This window comes from Coregonus clupeaformis, chromosome 11, assembly GCF_020615455.1.
Source record: "Coregonus clupeaformis isolate EN_2021a chromosome 11, ASM2061545v1, whole genome shotgun sequence".
NCBI lineage: Eukaryota > Metazoa > Chordata > Actinopteri > Salmoniformes > Salmonidae > Coregonus > Coregonus clupeaformis.
The window spans coordinates 22,601,606-22,614,728 of NC_059202.1; the positions used below are offsets into that span (position 1 = coordinate 22,601,606).

At 41.5% G+C, this 13,123-nt stretch overlaps 1 long non-coding RNA gene across 1 annotated transcript; it reads left to right on the forward strand.

Moving 5' to 3' along the window:
- Positions 1 to 12,663: 12,663 nt before the first annotated feature.
- LOC121577388 lies at positions 12,664 to 13,057 on the forward strand. Its single transcript, XR_006002621.1, has 3 exons — positions 12,664 to 12,748; positions 12,853 to 12,894; positions 13,006 to 13,057. It is a non-coding gene; the product is annotated as an uncharacterized LOC121577388 (long non-coding RNA).
- Positions 13,058 to 13,123: the final 66 nt, after the last annotated feature.

Below are 13,123 nucleotides of genomic sequence, written 5' to 3' on the forward strand. Positions count from 1 at the left end.
CTGTTGGGTTTTCAGCAGCGACTGTCTCTGTGGTTAATGCCTGAGCATGTGCACCAATGTTCTTTGGCCGATAAGATTTGGCTTGACACATTGTGCTAGCCTCTCTCTGATGTTCAACGAGGTGTTCCTGAATCTCATTTGCTGTCCACTTTTCAGCTGTTTTGCACTTTAGGACACTTGCAAGAGCGGGGTCGGGACAGTGTTTCACCAGCATCATTGTGACTTCGTGAGAGGGGTCCTCAATGTTTCGCCCCTGCCTTCTCAGACACTCATCTGCGACATCCACAGCCTTGTTCAAGCGTATCCAATAGTCCATGGGACTTTCTCCGGCCAGAGGAAGTGTGTTATAGAAATCTGCTAAAGGCATAGAGGAGTAGGTTAACTCACTGAAATGTTGTTTCAGAATATCAAAGACGAGCTTGGAGTTCTCAGCTGGCTGCAGCGATGGCATACTGCGCAGGGTAACTTTAACAATGTCTCTAGCCTTTCCCATTAGTCTTGACATTATCTCCTGGGAGTGCTCTTGCGGGTGTACACCCCTCTTATTCAGATAAACGCTCATAATCTCTTCCCACTCATGCACTGTGTGTTTGTCTGTTCCATCACCCCTGAAGTACGGCGGCTCTTTGACATCTGTCTTCATGACTAACTTTACTCCTGTCATGTTCAAATCAGACTGTCCATATCCTAAGTTCAGGCTAGGCGTAGGAGTGGTTTGGTTATCTGCACTACCAACAGATCTCTGTAATTGGCTAGCAATGTTCTCTCCTATTTCATGAGCTAACTGTGTGATGAGACTCCCTAGGTCTGCAGAACTCACATGTGAACTAGACACTGGCTGACGTGGAGAATGTTCATCTGTTTGGGTGTGAGTGTATGAAAATGCAGGACGGTCCACTGAACTAACGCTGCTTGCAATGTATGGAGCATCTCTTAAGCTACGCATGTGTGGTGCGGGGGAATATTCATCAGTGCGTAAGCGTGTGGACGAGAGTACAGGTCTGCCTAGTATACCAGCACCCCTAACCGGCGTGCTCTCCACCCTACTCATAAACCTGCCCCTCCCCAGGCTTACCCCTGCAGCATCTCCAACACTAAATGGTGTCTGCGCATCCTTACCATCAGTCATTTAAAAAAAAAAAATAGAAAGTTGTAATATACTATGGTAATGATATGTGAATCACCAGAACATGTGAATATGATTTTTTTTTTGTAAAATGATAGAAGTAGCTGAGGTAAGCAATTAAGAGCTACAATTTACACATTAATGTTTGCCCTTATACTTGTCAACGTTCCGAAGAGGTTCCTACTCGTCACAGCAACCACCGGCGATCACCCTGGCGATGATCTGAAGCGAAGATATCCGGGTCACGGCACCAATGTAGCCGGCACGGTCTGCTCGTTGCCGACTACTGCGTTGTGTTCCGGTGCACTGAAGACAAGACACTGGCGTACTTGAAGGCACTTTATTGTGTACAACTCTCTCAATCTGTTCAACATCAAGGAGAGAAAATGTTCAAAACTCTACCCTCGACCAGAATCCGCCTCTCTCAGTCGAGTAGAATGCAGACTCAGTATAATCACATTCAAAAATCCAAGGAATAAAATACAACATAATTGGAAAATAAACATCGCATCTGGCGTATATCTTATGTATGTGTCATATTGCATGTTATCTCTGCCAAAAACTCTGAGCTTTTAGCCTTTACATTAATACTGTGCAACATGACATAAACCATCTTTCAAATAGGTAATACATACAGTAATATGCACGAAGCAACATGTAATCCTTCACATTTGAACTTTTCAATGCCATTAAACACTAATCAATACATGAAAACATTTTCAATGAACACATATTTTTAACCTGATATAGGGAATACATACCTGTTCAACATCAAGGAGAGAAAATGTTCAAAACTCTACCCTCGACCAGAATCCGCCTAACATAAAAAAATAAAACTGAAACGTGGGCTTCAACACAAGAGGATAGAATGACGATCGCTAACTTACAACTAAACAAAACACGAGGTTAGCTAAGTTAGCAATTTCTCAAATTCTCAAAAATAGCTAAATTCACGACACAGCTTGATTAACTGTATGTACACTCATCATATAATATACATACAAGTTACTATGTGCACTGAAACGTTTTAGTTTTAACAGGTATATCAAGTTTATATCACGCTGAAGTGAACACATACCTCTCTCAGTCGAGTAGAATGCAGACTGAGAAAAGCATGAGACAACTCTGCATATAACCAAACCAACACTCTAGAGGGCGCACTTACACAACTAACTCTCCCAATATCTGTAAACTACACGAAATGCTGAACAATACAATATTTTGGTGAAATCAACTCACAAAATAAAATAAAAAATAGAAAATGAACGGTTGCAAAAATCTGTAATTCTTTGACCTGTTACACCTGCAGACTCTACGACAGACCCTCCGATGAGCAGGTCCCTCGAGGTTGGATTCGGACTCACCCTATAATAGTAGAAACAAGGAATGTTTAAAATCATACTGCAGTGATCATTTGGATTGTATATGTTACTTGTGCATTCAAAAGCATTGGAAAAGAGCATCACGTTGGAGCCCTCTCCCCGGTGCTTTTGAATGCCCCGCTAACTGATACAATCTGCTTCCACTAGAAAAATACTAGCCAGAATATTCTGGCTGTTGCTAAATAACCAGCTTACAAATTTAGCAATGGTTTAGACAAAACAACAACACCCTAGGTACAGTACCTTGCAAAAGTATTCATCCCCCTCTGCGTTTTTCCTATTTTGTTGCGTTACAACATGTAATTTAAATTGATTTTTATTTGGATTTCATGTAATGGACATACATAAAATAGTCCAAATTGGTGAAGTGAAATAAAAAAAATCACTCAAATAATAAAATAATGGAAAAGTGGTGCGTGCATATGTATTCACCCCCTTTGCTATGAAGCCCCGAAATAAGGTGCAACCAATTACCTTCAGAAGTCACATAATTAGTTAAATAAAGTCCACCTGTGTGCAATCTAAGTGTCACATGATCTGTCACATGATCTCAGTATATATACACCTGTTCTGAAAGGCCCCAGAGTCTGCAACACCACTAAGCAAAGGGCACCACCAAGCAAGCGGCACCATGAAGACCAAGGACCTCTCCAAACAGGTCAGGGACAAAATTGTGGAGAAGTACAGATCAGGGTTGGGTTATAAAAAAATATCAGAAACTGAACATCCCACGGAGCATCATTAAATCCATCATTAAAAAATGTAAAGAATATGGCACCCCAACAAACCTGCCAAGAGAGGGCCGCCCACCAAAATTCACAGACCAGGCAAGGAGGGCATTAATCAGAGAGGCAACAAAGAGACCAAAGATAACCCTGAAGGAGCTGCAAAGCTCCACAGCGGAGATTGGAGTATCTGTCCGTAGGACCACTTTAAGCCGTACACTCCACAGAGGTGGGCTTTACGGAAGAGTGGCCAGAAAAAAGCCATTGCTTAAAGAAAAAAATAAGCAAACACATTTGGTGTTCGCCAAAAGCCATGTGGGAGACTCCCCAAACACATGGAAGTAGGTGCTCTAGTCAGATGAGACAAAAATTGAGCCTTTTGGCCATCAAGGAAAACGCTATGTCTGGCGAAAACCCAGTGAAGCATGGTGGTGGCAGCATCATGCTGTGGGGATGTTTGTCATCGGCAGGGACTGGGAAACTGGTCAGAATTGAATGAATGATGGATGGCGCTAAATCCAGGGAAATTCTTGAGGAAAACCTGTTTCAGTCTTCCAGAGATTTGAGAATGGGATGGAGGTTCACCTTCCAGCAGGACAATGACTCTAAGCATACTGCTAAAGCAACACTTTAGTGGTTTAAGGGGAAACATTTAAATGTCTTGGAATGGCCTAGTCAAAGCCCAGACCTCAATCCAATTGAGAATCTGTGGTATGACTTAAAGATTGCTGTACACCAGCGGAACCCATCCATCTTGAAAGAGCTGGAGCAGTTTTGCCTTGAAGAATGGGCAAAAATCAATTTTAATTCCAGGTTGTAAGGCAACAAAATGTAAGCAACTGTAAGTCGAAAATAAGCTAAAATATCAAAAAAGGGAACTATCCCTTTAACCTGTGTCCTGTTATTGGTTCCAATGTACAGCAAACCTGACCCATAAAGGATCATACATCTGTTGCAGGCTCATCCCAAGTCTTTGCAGTGATGCAGCTTGATCCGTATTTGGACCAGCCTGTGGGGCATCGTTGCCTGCTCTCTGCCCCCTCATCTATGTCCTCTACGTCCTCCGCTACATCCTCCTCTACGTCCTCCTCTATGTCCTCCTCTACGTCCTCCCCTATGTCCTCCTCTACGTCCTCCTCTACGTCCTCCCCTACATCCTCCTCTATGTCCTCCTCTACGTCCTCCTCTACGTCCTCTTCTACGTTCTCCCCTACATCCTCTCCTATGTCCTCCTCTACATCCTCCTCTACGTCCTCCTCTACATCCTCCTCTACGTCCTCCACTACGTCCTCCTCTACGTCCTCCTCTACGTCCTCCCTACATCCTCCTCTACATCCTCCTCTACGTCCACCTCTACATCCTCTTCTTCGTCCTCTACGTCCTCCTCTACATCCTCCTCAACATCCTCCTCTACATCCTCTACGTCCTCCTCTACATCCTCCTCTACGTCCTCCTCTACGTCCTCCTCTACATCCACCTCTACGTCCTCCTCTACGTCCTCCTCTACATCCTCCTCTACGTCCTCCTCTACATCCTCCTCTACATCCTCCTCTACGTCCTCCTCTACATCCTCCTCTACATCCTCCTCTACGTCCTCCTCTACGTCCTCCTCTACATCCTCCTCTACGTCCTCCTCTACATCCTCCTCTACATCCTCCTCTACGTCCTCCTCTACGTCCTCCTCTACGTCCTCCTCTACATCCTCCTCTACGTCCTCCTCTACATCCTCCTCTACATCCTCTACACATAAACTCACGTAACCCAATTTTGCAAGCTCTGATATTGCTAATTGGAATACAAGTAGTCAGTTGTCTGCCCTACATACACAAACAAAGAGGATTAGGATATCTTAATGCATCTTGGAAATATAGTGTAGACCTGTAAACACAGAGATACAATAGGCGGAAATATCAACTAGGAATATTTATGATGAATGTAAGCTTTACTCTTTGGTAGCTGATTATTAGACAACTTTCCAAGTAAAATGTTATCTCGTTCAGTGCTGTATGGTTCTGCCTGACAAAAATACATACAGTTACACGTCTTTTCATGTTGGGACTATTGTAATCGTCTCTAAGGAAAACAAGTGGGCTCAGACATCGAAATTATTTTTTTGGGGGGTCCAAGGTTCCTTAAAGGATTTTGTATCCACCCTGGATTTTGCCTCAAATCCAATATGGTGTCCAAAATCCAATAATGGTGACATAATACCATCACAGGTCAAATCACATGTAAATATGAATTTTGTCGATGAGAGGCATTTTTTCAGAATTGTGTACAACCCTCATGTCCATAAAGACTGTTTTGGTGTAAATCTATTTTATTCTGAATCCAATATGTCCAACATGATTACACTCCAACCCCTTGGCCTGCATATAAATTGCTGGGTTTATTTTGTATGGTGTTATTCTGTCTTTAAAAGGGTTTCATGTGCCTCTTAGTATAACTAGGACTGTGAGTGGCACTGCCATGCCTCTGTTGTGTTTGAACAGCTGAAGCCAACTAGCTTTTCAATGTGTGTTCATGTTGTCCACTACACAAGCACATAGTAGCGTAACCAAGTTACAGGAAAGCAACCTGTAACACAACAGTCAGCCACTCTAGTAGCGTATATGTACAGCTCAAACATTTTCTCTATTTTCCCCGCTGCCTTGTTCACACTGGCAGTTTGAAGTGACTCAAAAGGCCCAAAAATGTGAATATCCGATTCGAATCTGTTCTTTTTCCTGCGGTCTGAACAGACAAAAAACACATGGAATCGGATATTTCAAGCCACATTTCAAACCACCTTCGTAACTGGTTTGAAATCAGCTACCAATCTGATTCCTGGGCATGCAACTTGTCTGAACTGTCAAATCTGAATTTTATGCCCTGAAGTGGTTTTTCAGACTGTTATTTGGCATATCTTGTTGCTTTCTAGCTACTCTGTTGAGTTTGACAAGAACGTATGGTAACTAGCTTGTTATTATCTAATTGTTTACAAACAAATTAGTGAATGTGCTAGAAAGCTAAACAGCTACCTAGCTAGCTAGTTGACTGCTTTGGCTAGCCAAAAAGGACTGGTTCTGAAAGTTGGATCATCTTATCCTTTGAGGCTTTAAGTGTTCCTATGCTATGATTTTGAACATTCAAAGCAACTGGGAAACATCCATGGCAGGCATTGTTGTCACCTTAGCTTGCTACATAACTTCTGAGTGATATGAGCACCACCAGCCCACACCACTGCACACACACCTGTCATTACTATGACAACTAACGTAGCCATGTCAGCAAATGACTGCTGTCTGAACATACACAATCTGATTTGGTCACTTGTGATTTGCTGTTTGGACCGTCAGTATTCCAAAATGGATTTGAAAAACAAAACAGATTTGAGAATTAAGGCCTGCAGTGTGAACAAGACTTTAGTGTGCAAGGTTGTTTCAAAGTATTTGAAGGGACCAGGACATGAGTGTGTCCTATCCTTACAAAAATTAAGCATGGTAGTACAATAAAAAGAAATACCATGGTACTATCATGGTTTTTTGGTCACTACCATGTCAGGAAAATACCATGGTACTGGTACAAATACAATTGGTAATTTCCTGCCAGGGTAGTGACCAAAACAACATGATAGTACCATGGTAGTTTGTTCATTGTACTACCATGGCAGGAAAATACCATGGTATTTGCACCAGTACCATGGTATTTCCCTGCCATGGTGGTGACCAAAAAAACATGCTATTTTTTAAAAATTGTACTAGCTACAATGGTACAAAAATGAACCATGGTAGTACAATGAAATAAATACCATGGTTTTGTACTAGCAGCATGTAGTGAAACATGAAAGCATGGTAGTTGTTTACAATGTATTATGAAGGTCTGTGTCCCACTGTTTTTCAGGCAAAGTGATCAAAAATAGTAATTTATGGTACTCACATAATGCAACATTGACTACTCACTCTGCAATGGCAAAGTGTAGGCCTAATACCCTCTTAAACCCCTTTAGCTTATAGTGACAAACCCCAACACACATGGTCTAGTAGGGTAGTGTACCCTCTTAAACCCTGGGACCTGGATAGGGTATGGTGAGAAGAATGAAGGGAGTCTGAAACCTTGAAGATTTAAAATAGTTAGTTTATCTGATGCTTCTCTCTTCAATATAGTTTTCAGTTGGCTCTCTCTCATTCAACTGACTTGGCTACTCTTATACAATTCTAAATAGCCAACATACTAAAAAACTATTTGTAAAAAATCTTATCTCATAGATAAATGTTCATCATGTAATTCTCAACATATCCCTAAAAATAGCAAGTTACAATGGGTGTGTTCATAAATTCAGACTTCAGAGAGTTGTCATATTGTCCATTTGTATATTCAGAGAGTTTCGCCCTAGCAGAGCTGATTAGGCTGTTTTCATGTTATCTAGAGCGTTGGTGACTGTAACTGTGCTGCTGGCAACAATTGAATTACCTTTTTTTGCCGACGTTTACTGACACCGGTCATATTCAAGGGGTGTTGCGCGGTCGTAAATTCATCAGTTATTCTGCACTCTGCCACACTCAGACTATAACCACTTCACTATACACACTGTAAATGATTACAAAATGCCAACTGGGTTACCATATATCTGACATTCTCCCACATTTCAGGTTGCAACTCTGCGTTGCATCGTGCATATTAACAGCCCTTAGCCGTGGTATATTGGCCATATACAACACCCCCTCGGGCCTTATTGCTTAACCATGGTATTAATTAGGTGCATGGCAGTACATCATACTTAAAAGCTAAAACCATGGTACATTTCCATGATTCAGATTTATACCATGGTATAAGTGAAAGTACCATAGTAGTACCATGGTATGAATGAAAGTACCATAGTAGTACCATGGTACATTTTTGTAAGGGTAACAGGGTGAGGGGTAGCCAGTAGTGGTTGTAGTTCTGGGGCCTGACCAGGTTGCACAGCTAACTGTTCATTCTGGGCAAGTTGCAGCGACAAGGGCAGTGTCCTTCCTGTATGACTGGCAAGGTATTCAGGGCTGTGTGGTTATCAGTTTCCATTTCTACAACAGTTGGGTGCAGACATTCAGCAGATGCAGCTTGCATGCCAACGAGACCCACTGACTAACTGGAATGTTATCTCAGCCTGATTGATGCTGGGGATACTCCAGTAGTGAAATGGTTGGTTGTCTGTTTGTGAAGGAGAGTCTGTGAAAGGGCTGTCACAAACAGACCTGCCTTTAGATCTTTCCAACGTCTAATTGACCTGTGGGTGGAGTTTTTTTATGTTGAATGTTTCAAAAAGTCCTGCAGGTCACGTCCTACATATTCCTTTATATTCCTTTGAAGTCAGGTAGGATGATTATTTGGCCGATATTTACTGTGGGTAGTTGGCTGTGATTACGGTCTGGGGCAGACCCAGCAGGAGATGAGGAGAGTGACAGAACCTGTGAGGGTGACCTCAGGTTACCTAGAGGTTACTTAGAGTGTACGTCATAGATTACGACTATGAAGCATTGGTTATGAGCACAGCTCCACAAGCGTATACATTTGAAGATCATCCCTAGGCTTTGATGGACAGTAAAGGTGTTGAAGGTGGTGGAACTGATCAATCATGGTGCACAAAGAGGACTATCTCACAGTCAATCCCCAACCACCATACACAATCACATACAGCATCTTTAGGTTCAGTTTGACCATCCTAAGGGGTCTCTTGTTTGCCATAGATGGCATTATGTCCTTATGGGGATGTTTGGGATTACTGAACAGTTTTCCAGACCAATGCATGAGTTACCACAGCATGAGAGCTCATTCTTCACATGCGAGTCCAGTTCAGGTGTCACATGGGCAGGCCAGCCATGGGTGGTAGCAAAATAGATACATCTCAGCTAGCACCTTTGGTGCCTTGGAAGTTGTGGGAACATGTTTTTGCTTTCACATTAGTTTGGGAATGAAGTCATACGTTTCCTGACTGGTAAAACTGAAGGTTTTCAAAACTTTCTGAGAACAGAAGTGAAAATTTCGCCTGTTCTGGGAAGGTTGCAAGGAGGTTCTGAGAATGTTTTACTCTGGTTCCTTGAAAGTTTTCCTGGGAGGTTTAATCTCTGTGAATGTAAATCATACGATATCTGGAGGTTTTTGAATAACTTCCTTAAAACTTTCTCTGAATGTTTCAATAAGACTTTTAATACCACTGCTAGCTTATTTTGGGTTAACTTTGTTTAACTCCAAGTACAGATAGGACACATGGAAATAATGTTTCTTAGACATTGATCATGCAAACACATTTTTTTTATTTATTGTGACACGGCATCAGTGAGATTCAAACCTGTAATCTTGTGTTGTATATTCATGGCATTAGTCCACTGTGCCACCAGGATGGAGCTAGCATGCCGTGTTTTTTTAACACATACAATTCAAACAAACCCCATTTCAAAGGAAGCAAACGCTTATTAAGATCAAGTGTAGCCAATGAGTGGGTACGGCCAACACACCTGAACACACTTAACAAGATAAACAATTGAGAGACTTTTGTTGACGCTGAGAACGGTGGTTTGTGGTTTTTATGGAAAGTTTCCTTAAAGTTCTTAGAGCAAATTGAGAACATGACTTTAAATGTCCAATGCATCTCAATATCAAATCATTTCTGGGTAACAATTCGGTATACCTTACTGTGATTGTTTTAAAATGGTCAAAAATAAACAAAAAATAGCTTCTTAGCAAAGAGCAATTTCTCAAGCAAAAATGTTGCTAGTACTGTCTGAGAGTGTTCTGAGGGGGAGGAGAAAACTGAAAACTATTAACTAACTAATTTACCGCCTGTTGATGTCACCAGGCAGGCCAATACTAAATTCCACTAAAACAGGCTGAAATTTCAGGCGGTCTTTTCAAACAGCTCTTACACTAAAAGGGCTTTATCACATTTTTCACAATTTCACACTATTATTCCAACCTCACAGTGTTCAAATACATATAAAACACAGGGAAATCACGTTTTTGACTGCATCTGGCCTTTATATAGAATAATGAGGAAATCTGTAAGAGAAGTTATGCTGAAGTAGTGAACTTCCCACAGAAGAACGTTGTTTCTTAACGTTCTCTGAACTATTTGAGAACATTCCCAATGTCAAACCAGTTGGAGAACGTTCCTAGAACATTACCAAAATTGAAATTAAATGTAAACATGTTTGAACTTTAAAAAAAAGTTTGGTTAAAGTAGTCAAATACCAAGAAAATAAAGTTTTTCCTTAAATGTGCTGAGAATGTTCCAAAGCCAAGCAACTATCCTACACCTTTCCTGGAAGGTTGTGGGATGGTTGTATGCAAAATAACCATAGGACAACCACACTTTCACTAAGCTCTTAGAAACATATGGTTCTCAGAACGTTATGTGCTAGCTGGGATTTGAGGAGAACGCACGCCAGCACTTTCCAAATGGCATTATGGCTGTTGAATGGCCTCCTGACACGTGGCAGTCCACTTCCATGGTGTCTCTGTCTTTATGAACTGCCTGAGGGGAGGACTGATCGTGGAGTTGGCCTATCGAGGACAGTTCTGGGAGATTCAGGACGGAATTGACATTGGAGAGGTGTGTTGGTTCATTGTGCTGAACACCCGCCTTATGAGCTTGTCATCATATGTGGTTGCATCCTCCGTATACACCATGTTACCAAGTCAACATGTACGGCAGGGTTCCCCAACTGGCGGCCCGCGGGCCGAATTTGTCCCGTGGTTAGTTTTATTTGGCCCCCCAAGTTTTCTGAGCAAAAACATTTATAACTTTTAAAAGTTATTTTTTGTTTAATTTTCATTGTTGAACATAAAAGACTGTAAAATCACCAGGGTATCAGCTCTCAATTGATTTTAACTTAAGACATCTGTTCCCAAGTATTCTCACTCATAACAGAGATATATACAAATGTAAGCAATGTTTGAAATTATTATGTTTCAGTCAAACATTATATCTGTTTGGGCTTCTTGCAATTTGAAGTATGTTCCGGCCCCCAACCATCCACTCAAAAAAAATTGGCCCGCGGCTGAATCTAGTTGATGACCCCGATGTACGGCAACTCCAGAGCAGACTGGGAGATTCAGGATGGCATTGACATTGGATAAGCACAATTCCAATGACATGTGAAGGCCCACTAAGTTGATGGCATGTCTTCTCAATGACTGTCAAGTTGTGCTGGTTCATTGTGGTGCCTTATCCGTGTGTGGTTGCATCCACCCCGTACACCATAATGTCACCAAGTCAACATGTATGGCAACTCCAGGGCAGACAGCCAGGATGGTGGACATGATAAAAATTTTTTAAAAATGTGCCATCTGAACCCAAACTGCATAAGAGTGCACCGTAACATCCCAATGAGCATCACAAATGCAGTGAGCCAGCGGATGGTCATTTTGGACTCAGGCAGCCGTATCGGTCTAGCAATGAAACAAAGCTTAGTTCTAAATAATGAGGTGACTTAAGAGACCAATCATGGAGGTACAAGTTATACCACAGTTGGTATACTGCAAATTGTAGAGCTCGGGATAGGGTGTCCTGGGTTGCCTCATTGATCCTCAAAGAGGGTCATGACTTGGAATAATTGGTGTTGCCATGCCAACCAGTCTGCTGCCTTTACTATATCCAGACAATGGTGTTGGAGTGTAATTATGGCAGGTCTGCTGGATTCCCAACCTAGTTGAATTACACAAAAATAGTATTGAGTACATGTGAGGCAAAATGCATCATACTGGCTGTATTTCTGTATTTTGAAAACTTGATTGCTGACATGTAAAACATTTTGGGACTATATCAACAATGGACAAATGAAACAAACACCAGAAGATAGTTTTGGAGTGGAATTCTCCTTTTTAGATCTTTCTGTCATGACAGACAGCAAGGTCACCTCCCAAATAACAAATCAAGGGCTCACATTTTACAATCTTCAATTACACCCATAAACCTAATCTATGGTGCAGAAAGAAAAACAAGCCATGAAAAGGAAACAATATCAACCTTTATGAACAACTAAAGTATGTTGTACTTTGTTCAATTGCTACAGGACTATACTGTACCTACACAAATCACAATTTCCAGTTAACAATTCTTTGAAATTACTGATTTACAGATGCTGCAGAACGTACCTGTGATTCACTTAAACAGGTAAATCCTCTTCTCACCTCACACTGTGTTGCTGCCTGTTTTGATATGTTTTTCAGTGAGGTCTTTCTGATTGTTTCTAACATTAGTGTCCTCTGATTGTTACGTATTATAATCTTATATGTCTCGTTTTCAAAAGTTAATCATCTGCATGGCGAGGTTGACCATTTCCCTGTTACTCAGTGCTACCTTTGCTCTGAGTGGTGCAGCAGGTAAGACACACAGCAAAGACACTTTACACTTTACAATATTGACACTTTTCACCTGCCAGTCTTATCTGTGTTTTTGCTGTTGCTGAGGCCCAACCTTCACTGTAATATTGCCTGTTCTGTTCTTGTTTCAGAGCCCCTACTGGAGGAAAACATGGAACAAATCCCTGCTCTTTGTAAGTGTTTCTATAGAAGTCTATATTGTCTTGTGTATGGCCAGGACATTGAAACTCTAGCATGTTTTGTCCGTTCTACTCATTCAATACCTTTCCTTTTACAGTGCCCTTTCTGGAGACTAATATTGAAAAGGTTCCTGCTATGGGTAAGTTGATTATTTATCAGTGAATACAACTAGTAGAGGTTCCTCTGTCAAATTGTGTTTCCTATCTCAAAATAGTATCCCTCCTCACTGAGTTTGTCTCTGTTTTTATAGAGGATCTGAATGATGAGGGAAACACCTTTGAACAGAACCCACCTCTTGGCAAGTCTGTACCAGGTAGACTCCCCTCACTAGTACATGCTTTCTGTTGTCAGAATAAGAAGTGTGTGAG